Genomic DNA, 9,128 nt, shown 5'->3' on the forward strand with positions numbered 1-9,128 from the left:
TATTTAGTAATTTATGTGAAAGAAGCTCCCTTTGGGTTTTACTATGTATGAGGTCCTATGCAAGATACTATAATAAGATAGTAGCCTTTTTTCTTTGAAAGCTATCATAGTACCTTCTGATTTGAACCCCATTAATATGCCTCGAGTAGGGGTCATTCACAAAGTTGATTACTCTCACAAGATGTTTATTCTCGACCATGGGGAGGACTGTCATATAATATTTGAATTCACATGCTTTATCTCCTCAGCCTTCAGTCCTTCACTAGAACCTTGTGTTTCAGCAGAGCTGCTAGGACTCATGCTTTCTGTATTCAAATTATTAAATGAATCTTCGCTGGAAAAACGAGAAAGGAGTTGTAGATGTAAAATTACTAAAAATGACAAGTGCAGAAAATGTCTAGAGAGAACATCTTACAGTATTTGACTGAAGTTCTGCTTTGGTGGCATGTCCAGTTTGTGTAAGTCTCTTTCGAACATTTCTAAAACCTTGGTTATGGTAGGGCGATGCATAGGTACAATTTGGATGCACCACAGACCAATTAGAGTCATCTTTCTGGCAATTTCCTCCACTTCACTTGTGACATCACAACCATGTAATCCATCTTCTTGGGCAAAGTGATCATGTTATGACCGGCATCTAGTACTCCAGGCGAAGGCCCAGCAGTGGCTAGAGGATGCCGGCGGGTTAGGGGGCTCAAGGCCCATATTTATCATATTTTACATAATATTAGAGTTATTTTCTATTATTATTTAGAGACATATAAATACCTGTAAACTCTATTGAGGAAATTAAGCAGAAACAATTATTGTTTCCGGCTTCCTCAGGGAGCCGGGAGAAACCCTAGCCACCTTCTCTCTTCTTCCTTCCGTGAACAGTACCGCGGCACTGTAGTGACGGTACTGTAGCGCCGCCACCCTCTGCCTTCGCGAGATCACGGCGCCCCGCCGTGGTCCATCGCGGTTTAAGCCTCGACCCCCGATCACCCACCGCTACAACCTATGCTCGGTCAGAGGAGGAACCTCGGTTCCTATCAGCTTGGTATCACAGACCTTGTCGATCATGGACACCCCCGCTGTCTCCTCCGCCGCGCCATCGCCGGCGATCCCGCCGGTGCCGACCACCTCCACCGCGCCCCCTGCTACGTCGGCCGTTCTGGTGGTGCCGCCCTCCCAATCCTTGCCGACCACCGTCGCGCCGCGGCGGGTGTTAACGCCCGAGGAGGTGACGACCTCCATCGTCCATCTCAGCCATGGCGTGAAGGAGCTGTAGGACATGATGAAGGCGTTTCTGAGCAGCCAGTACGTGGTTCCACCACCGCAACCGTCACATCCTCCTCTGCCGCTGTCGTTGCCCTCATCCGTCTCGGTGCCGCAAATCACCTACCCCTACGGGATGCCTACGGACTCCATGCCGTCGCCGTCGACTTCCGTTCAGCCGTCGGTGTCCCAGGTCCCGATCCATATGCTGCAACTTCCACACTCACCGTCGTCGATTCCGGCTTGGGCCCTTGGATCCTCGGCGACGCACCACTCCATGACCGCGCCACTATACTCCTCGGTGCCGCCTCGGTCCACCATCCCTCAGGCTCCATCGACGGTCGCCCATGGGGGACCCTATGCAGCAGGGACCCTGTACGGCGGCGTGGACGGGACGCTGTTCCACGACACCAGCGCCTCCGTGGCGGCCTACGCGGCCGTGCCACCTGCGGCCGACCAGGAGGGTCCCTACGAGCGCCCTCCGCAGGCCATGGGGGTGGTCTCGACCGCTTGCCGCCCAAGACGCATTGCCTCGAGTTCGCAACCTACGACGGCTCGGAAGACCCCCTGAATTGGCTCAACCACTGCGAGCAATTCTTCCGGGGCCAACGATGGCCGGCCTCCGACAGAACGTGGATTGCATCGTACCACCTCCGGGGCCTGGCGTAAACCTGGTACTACGCCCTCGAGCAGGATGAGGGCATGCCTTCTTGGGAGCGCTTCGTCGAGCTATGCCGCCAACGCTTCGGACCGCCAGTTCGCGGTACTCGGCTGGCGGAGTTGGGGCGCTTGCCGTTCCAATCTACGGTCCAGGAGTTCGCCGACCGCTTTCAGGCGGTGTCCTGCCATGCACGTGGCGTCTCGGCCAAACAGAAGGCCGATCTCTTCGTCGGGGGCCTTCCCGAGTACATTCGGGTGGATGTGGAGATGCGCGATCCCCAGGACATCCAGACGGCCATGTACTTGGCACGGGCTTTCGAGCGTCGGGCGGCGGCCATGCCCACGGCGCCACCCCCGTGGGGTGCCCGGCCTCCACCTTGTCCCGGCCTGCCCCCGTGTGCCCCGCCACCAGCAGCGGGGGCTCCAGCTCAGCCGAGCGCTGGCCTCGCGGGCGGGCAGGGCGCCCCTCCCGTGCGTCAGTTCCATCGCCTCACGCCGGCGGAACAGTTGGAGCGCCGCCGTCAAGGGCTGTGCTTCAACTGCGATGAGCCCTATGTCCGAGGCCATGTGTGCCCCCGGTTGTTTTACCTCGAGTCTACGGACTTCGTCAATGAGGAAGCCGGGGAGGTGAAAGCTGCAGACGCCGACGCAGCTGCCTTTCCAGACGAGCCGGCCGGCCAAGGTGTGGCCGGCGATGCAGCAGACGCTGCTAACGCCCTTGTCGTTTCTCTCCATGCTGTTGCAGGAATCCGTCCGCCCAACGCCATGCTGCTCCCCGTCACCGTCAAAGACGAGAGTTTCCTCGCCCTCCTCGACACCGGCTCCACTCATAATTTTGTCCAAGGGGCTGTGCTGCGCCGTTTGGGCCTGTCTCCAGCTGGTGGTGACCACCTCCGTGTCACGGTCACCAATGGTGAGCACGTGGCGTGCGAGGGCATTGCTCGGAACGTGCCCATCCGCATCGGCGACGAGGACTTCACCATCACGTGTGTTGGCCTCAACCTGGGCGCCTTCGACTTCATCATCGGCTTCGACTTCATTCGCATGTTGGGCCCCGTGTTGTGGGACTGCGACGCCCTTACCATGGCGTTCTGGAGGGAGGGCCGCCGCGTCACCTGGCAGGGCGTGCCCGGCCCTCAGACGCCCTCCCCACAGCAGGCGGTGACCGCGGTCACGACTGACCCGTGGCTACCTCTCCTAGATCGCCTGTTGGCGCAGCACAGTGACATCTTCGACGAGCCTACTGGGCTCCCTCCGGCGCGCCCCTACGACCACCGCATCCACCTGCTGCCCGGGACGGCCCCAGTGGCGGTGCGGCCGTACCGATACCCGCAGCTGCAGAAGGACGAGCTCGAGCGCCAATGTGCAGCGATGCTTGCCCAAGGGATCATTCAGCCGAGCACTTCGCCGTTCTCCGCGCCCGTCCTGCTGGTGCGCAAGGCGGACAAGTCGTGGCGCTTCTGCATCGACTACCGCTCCCTCAACGCCAAGACCTCCAAGGACAAATTCTCGATTCCGGTGGTTGACGAGTTGCTGGATGAGCTCCATGGGGCTCGTTTCTTCACCAAGCTTGACCTTCGTTCCGGCTATCATCAGGTGCGCATGCACCCGGAGGACATCGCCAAGATGGCTTTCCGCACCCATCAGGGCCACTTCGAGTTTCTGGTGATGCCATTTGGGCTCTCCAATGCCCCGGCAACCTTCCAGGCGCTGATGAATGACGTCCTTCGGCCTTACCTGCGGCGGTTTGTGCTGGTATTTTTTGATGATATATTAATTTATAGTCCATCATGGGCCGAGCACTTGCAGCATGTCAACATCGTCCTCCACGCGCTTCGGGTACACCACCTTCACTTGAAACGATCCAAGTGCTCGTTTGGCGCGTCGTCGGTGGCCTACCTGGGCCACGTGATCTCTGAGGGCAGCGTCGCCATGGACGCTGACAAGGTCGCCGCCGTGGCTGCGTGGCCCCTGCCGTGCTCTGCCCGCGGCCTGCGTGGTTTCCTCGGCCTCGCGGGCTACTACCGGAAATTCATTCAGGACTTCGGCATCATCACCGCCCCACTCACGCGTCTCTTGCGGCGGGACGCGTTTGTGTGGGACGACGATGCTTCGGGGGCATTCGAGGCGCTCAAACGCGCTTTGACCACATGACCTGTTCTTCAGATGCCAGACTTTACTAAGCCCTTCGTGGTCGACTGCGATGCGTCGGGCGTAGGGTTCGGCGTCGTCCTCCACCAGGGCGTCGGGCCCCTCGCCTACTTCAGCCGTCCCTTCGCGGCCCGTCATATCAACCTGGCGGCCTACGAGCGGGAGTTGATCGGCTTGGTTCAGGCCGTTCGTCATTGGCGTCCATATTTGTGGGGGCGCCACTTTTTGGTTCGCACTGACCATTACATCTTGAAATTTTTACTTGATCAACGATTGTCTACAGTTCCGCAGCATCAATGGATCAGCAAGCTATTTGGTTTCGACTTCTCGGTAGAGTACCGTCCGGGCCGCTTGAACATCGTGGCAGACGCTCTCTCTCGCCGGGACTTGGCAGATGGGGGGGGCAGCAGTCCTGGTGGCCGCGGCTATAGCAGCCCTCCCCGTGTCGGGACCATCCTTCGACCTTCTGGACGCCATCCGGCGGGCAACAGCAGCCGCGCCTGACGCCCAGCAACTGCTGGCGCAGCTCCAGGCAGGGGAGCTGGCGGCCCCATGGCGCCTGGCTGACGGCCTTCTGCTCCATGGCGCCCGCGTCTACGTGGCGGACCAAGGGGACTTGCGCCAGCAAGTGCTCCTCTTGGCTCACTCAGCTGGCCATGAGGGCACCCAGAAGACACTACACCGTCTCCGTGCGGATTTCTACATCCCCCGTGATCATGTGTTGGTGCAGGACCTGGTGCGTTCTTGCACCACATGCCAGCGCAATAAGACGGAGACGGTTCAGCCCACGGGCTGGCTGCAGCCCCTCGATGTCCCCACCCAAGTGTGGGCGGATATCTCGCTGGACTTCATCGAGGGCTTGCCCAAGGTTGCGGGCAAGTCAGTCATCCTCACGGTGGTGGACCGCTTCTCCAAGTATGCCCACTTCATCGCGCTCGGCCACCCCTACACTGCTACGTCTGTCGCTCGTGCCTTCTTCGACGGCATCGTTCGCCTTCACGGGTTCCCGCTGTCCATCGTCAGCGACCAGGACCCCATGTTCACCGGGCACGTTTGGCGAGACATCTTCAAGATGGCGGGTGTCCAGTTGCGCATGAGCACAGCTTTCCATCCGCAAACGGATGGCCAGTCCGAAGTGGTGAACAAGGTCATCGCCATGTACCTCCGTTGTGTGACGAGGGATCGCCCCCGCGCGTGGGTGGATTGGCTGTCGTGGGCGGAGTACTGCTACAACACCTCCTTTCACACGGCTCTTCGTGCCACACCGTTTGAGGTCGTCTACGGTCGCCCTCCTCCGCCGCTGCTGCCCTATTCGCCGGGTACAGCTCGGACCGAGGCTGCAGATGCGCTTCTTCAGTCCCGTGATGAGATCCTCGCCGAGGTGGGCGACTGGGTGTGGCTGCGGCTGCTCAACCATACAGCCCATGCACTCTCTCCAGGGGCCAAGGGCAAACTCGGTCCTCGCTATGCCGGGCCGTTCCGCGTCTTGGAGCGTCTTGGAGCGGTGGCGTATCGTCTCTAGCTGCCCGAGGGTGCCCGTCTTCATGATGTCTTCCACGTGGGATTGCTCAAGCGCCACCGCGGTGACGCTCCAGCAACGTCGGCCAGCCTGGCGCCGACCTTTGACGGCCGTTACACTCCTGCCCCGGCCAAGGCGCTACGTGTCCAGCGGCGCCGTGACACCTGGCAGGTGCTGATCCAGTGGCATGGTTTTCCAGAAGAGGATGCGACATGGGAGTCCGTTGACGAGTTCCGCTCCTTCTACCCCGACTTCCAGCTCGAGGACGAGCTGTTTGAGAAGGCGGTGAGAGATGTTATGACCGGCATCCAGTACTCCAGGCGAAGGCCCAGCAGTGGCTAGAGGATGCCGGCGGGTTAGGGGGCTCAAGGCCCATATTTATCATATTTTACATAATATTAGAGTTATTTTCTATTATTATTCAGAGACATATAAATACCTGTAAACTCTATTGAGGAAATTAAGCAGAAACAATTATTGTTTCCGGCTTCCTCAGGGAGCCGGGAGAAACCCTAGCCGCCTTCTCTCTTCTTCCTTCCGTGAACAGTACCGCGGCACTGTAGCGACGGTACTGTAGCGCCGCCACCCTCTGCCTTCGCGAGATCACGGCGCCCCGCCGTGGTCCATCGCGGTTTAAGCCTCGACCCCCGATCACCCACCGCTACAACCTACGCTCGGTCAGAGGAGGAACCTCGGTTCCTATCAGCTCATAAATCCAATGTGGAAAATACTTTTCACTAGACTTTTGAACCACTGATTTCACGTTTTTTCTGCCTCCAACCATCTCTAGCAACATCATTCCATAACTGTAAATGTCTGATTTTGTTGAGACAACTCCAAAGGTTTGGGAGTGAACTTCAGGAGCAATGAATCCAATTGTTCCTCTAGCACCAGTCATTGAAAGCTTACTATCCTTTGCATGACACAATTTAGCTAAACCAAAATCAGTAATTTTTGGGCAAAAGTCCTTGTCTAGAAGGATATTTTGAGGTTTGATATCGAAGTGCACTATTCGTGTATTACAACTGTGGTGCAAGTATTCTAGGCCACGAGCAATCCCAATTGCTATTGAATAGAGCTTTTGCCACCCTGAAGTTTCTTTGGGTTTCTCAGAGTAAATATACTTCTCCAAAGAACCATTTGGCATGTACTCATATATAAGAGCTCTTCTTGAGCGCTCTAAACAAAACCCAAATAAGCTAACAATATTAACATGAGATGTCCTTCCTATGCTCATAACTTCATTCAAGAATTCCTCCCCATTCCCTTTGCACTCATGCAAGAATTTCACAGTAACAAGGCAATCATCATGTAGCCTTCCTTTGTAAACTGTTCCATAACCACCTTGTCCAAGCTTATTGTTGAGAGAGGAAGTTATGTTCACTACCTCTGAGTACTTGTATCATTTTGGAGCTAGGGATCCGTATGATTCTATTAGAGCCTCAGCGTTCCTTTCATTGTTGCGGCTAGTCTTTTTGGCAAGGAGAAACCATAGGTTTTTCACCTTGCTCTTCCATATCAACATGCAAATACATAGAACAAGCAAACTTGCAGCTGCTGTTGTCGAACTTGAGATTAAGTATGTGTTATTTATTTTCTGTAAAATCAAAATCCTAAATTATTTGTTTTCTTTTGTAACGAATGAGGTTTTTGTGCTCTATTTTTTTTTGAACCATAGTTTTTTGTGCACTAATTTTTGCGGCAGTCTACAAAACCAGTTAGAATACGTGCCCTAGCTATCCATACCATTGTAGATCACTTCTGCCACATTTGTTGTCATATCTTTTTGCATTGACCGAGTACTTTATAGTTTTCTTCTCGATGGAAATATTTACCTATTATTGTTGTCTTCCAGTTAGCCCTCTTGGTTCCTGCAATTGCCATAGCTGATATTAGAAATCTTGATATTACATTACTTAAGTTGAAATATATATTCTGCTATAATTCTTTATGATGCACACGGATGAATATATATGCTCCAATGTCATTAAAAGGAATTTTAATAAAAAAATAGATATCTATGTGTGGAAAATTGCGAAGTTAATTTGACGGGACTCAATATATTATTATATGCCTTGCCATAAACACGGGTGATACTAACTATGCTTATTTGTATTGTTGGTAAACAATTAATCTCGTACAAGGCTGCACAAGTCACATTTTTTTAATCTATATCAATGTCCTTTTCCTTTTGTTTTGTCCAGCCAACTATTTTTAGTACTCTTTCGGAATTACTCTTATATAGGTCAAGATCTGGCTAAATCTACTCTCTAAATTGGATTTTGGTGGAAAATAACAAAAATCTCGGGATTACTCTTGTATAGGTCAAGAGCTTGCTAAATCTACTCCCTAAATTGGTTTTTGGTGGAAATCACAAAAATCACGCCTTCAACAAATGTGGAAAAGAGGTTGCTATCTAGACGTGCTGCCTGCGCAAACACCCCCATAGTCCTTAGATTTCCATGCTGGAGCTTTCTAATATGTTTAGAAGTGTGGAATAAGTGATCTCAGGCCAGGTTTTGCGATGGGCCAACAACGCCCAGACCGGTTCCTCTAGCCAAGTTAAGGGGAATACGCGACTCCCGTACCTGCCGAGATCGAGAGCACCCAAACCGACCGTGAGCTGTGGCCCCTTCACACAACACCATAGGCTCCCACTCGATGAACCAACGTTTCGAGGATTAGCCTGCTTTATGTACCTATCTCCTTCTAAGATGACGGAAGGCCATCGCCATCCCTGCTTTTCCTCACCGACAATCAGGAGTCGGACTCCCTAGCGTCTCCCGTCATCCAGATGTGGAGGAGGGCACCGCCAATGTGTTCACATTAAAGCCCTGCACGGCTCATCCAAAACGGCTTCACCGGTGAAGCCAAAGCCGGTGAAGCCAGAAAAACTGGCTTTTCCCGGCTTCTAGTTCATTTTAACTCCGGCTTACAAAACGACTTCACGCTACAGTGCCTCGATTTACGTAAAATAGATGAAGCCGAAGCCGGCATAAGTCGTGCCAAAGAGGCCCTAACTAAACTAGAAGACCCTATGGTTAAGCCCCTAATTCTTTAATATTGTGGCACCAAGAGCCAACTAATCTAGTTCATGAAACCCGAAAGTGTCGACTTTGCCTCGGATTAATTCAATTTAGAGGGCAGTTTAATCTAATTAGTGCCCTAACTACTCCGCGCATGAGCCGGAACCGCCCGCCACCGCCACTCCACGCGCGCGGGGTGAAGGCCCACCGTGCTTGCGTTGTTTTCATGGGTGCTGATGAGAGGCCTTTTGACGAGCCCACGTGCAGCTTGGCCGCGCACGTGCTTCAATGAAGGGGCTCACAGTGGCGCCAAGGAGTCCGTACCGTCACCTCTCTCTAGCAGCGTCTGCACGTGAAATGCGGGACACGAAGAGCGTAATGGGGATTAGGGTTAGTGTTTTTTTCCACATGCCGTTTTGGTTTGACGTTGGGCGAAGGTGATTAGGATCAGACGGCCGAGATCGCGTTCGAAGAACATGGGCCTGTGGGAGCTGATGGTTCCTTTATTTTCTGGG

General features: G+C 54.1%; 1 pseudogene; it reads right to left on the minus strand.

Annotated features, from left to right (window-relative positions):
- Window positions 1-411: 411 nt before the first annotated feature.
- On the minus strand, window positions 412-7,150 carry LOC136461835 (LEAF RUST 10 DISEASE-RESISTANCE LOCUS RECEPTOR-LIKE PROTEIN KINASE-like 2.5; annotated as a pseudogene).
- Window positions 7,151-9,128: the final 1,978 nt, after the last annotated feature.

The sequence above is a fragment of the Miscanthus floridulus genome, chromosome 6 (assembly GCF_019320115.1).
Source record: "Miscanthus floridulus cultivar M001 chromosome 6, ASM1932011v1, whole genome shotgun sequence".
Classification (NCBI taxonomy): domain Eukaryota; kingdom Viridiplantae; phylum Streptophyta; class Magnoliopsida; order Poales; family Poaceae; genus Miscanthus; species Miscanthus floridulus.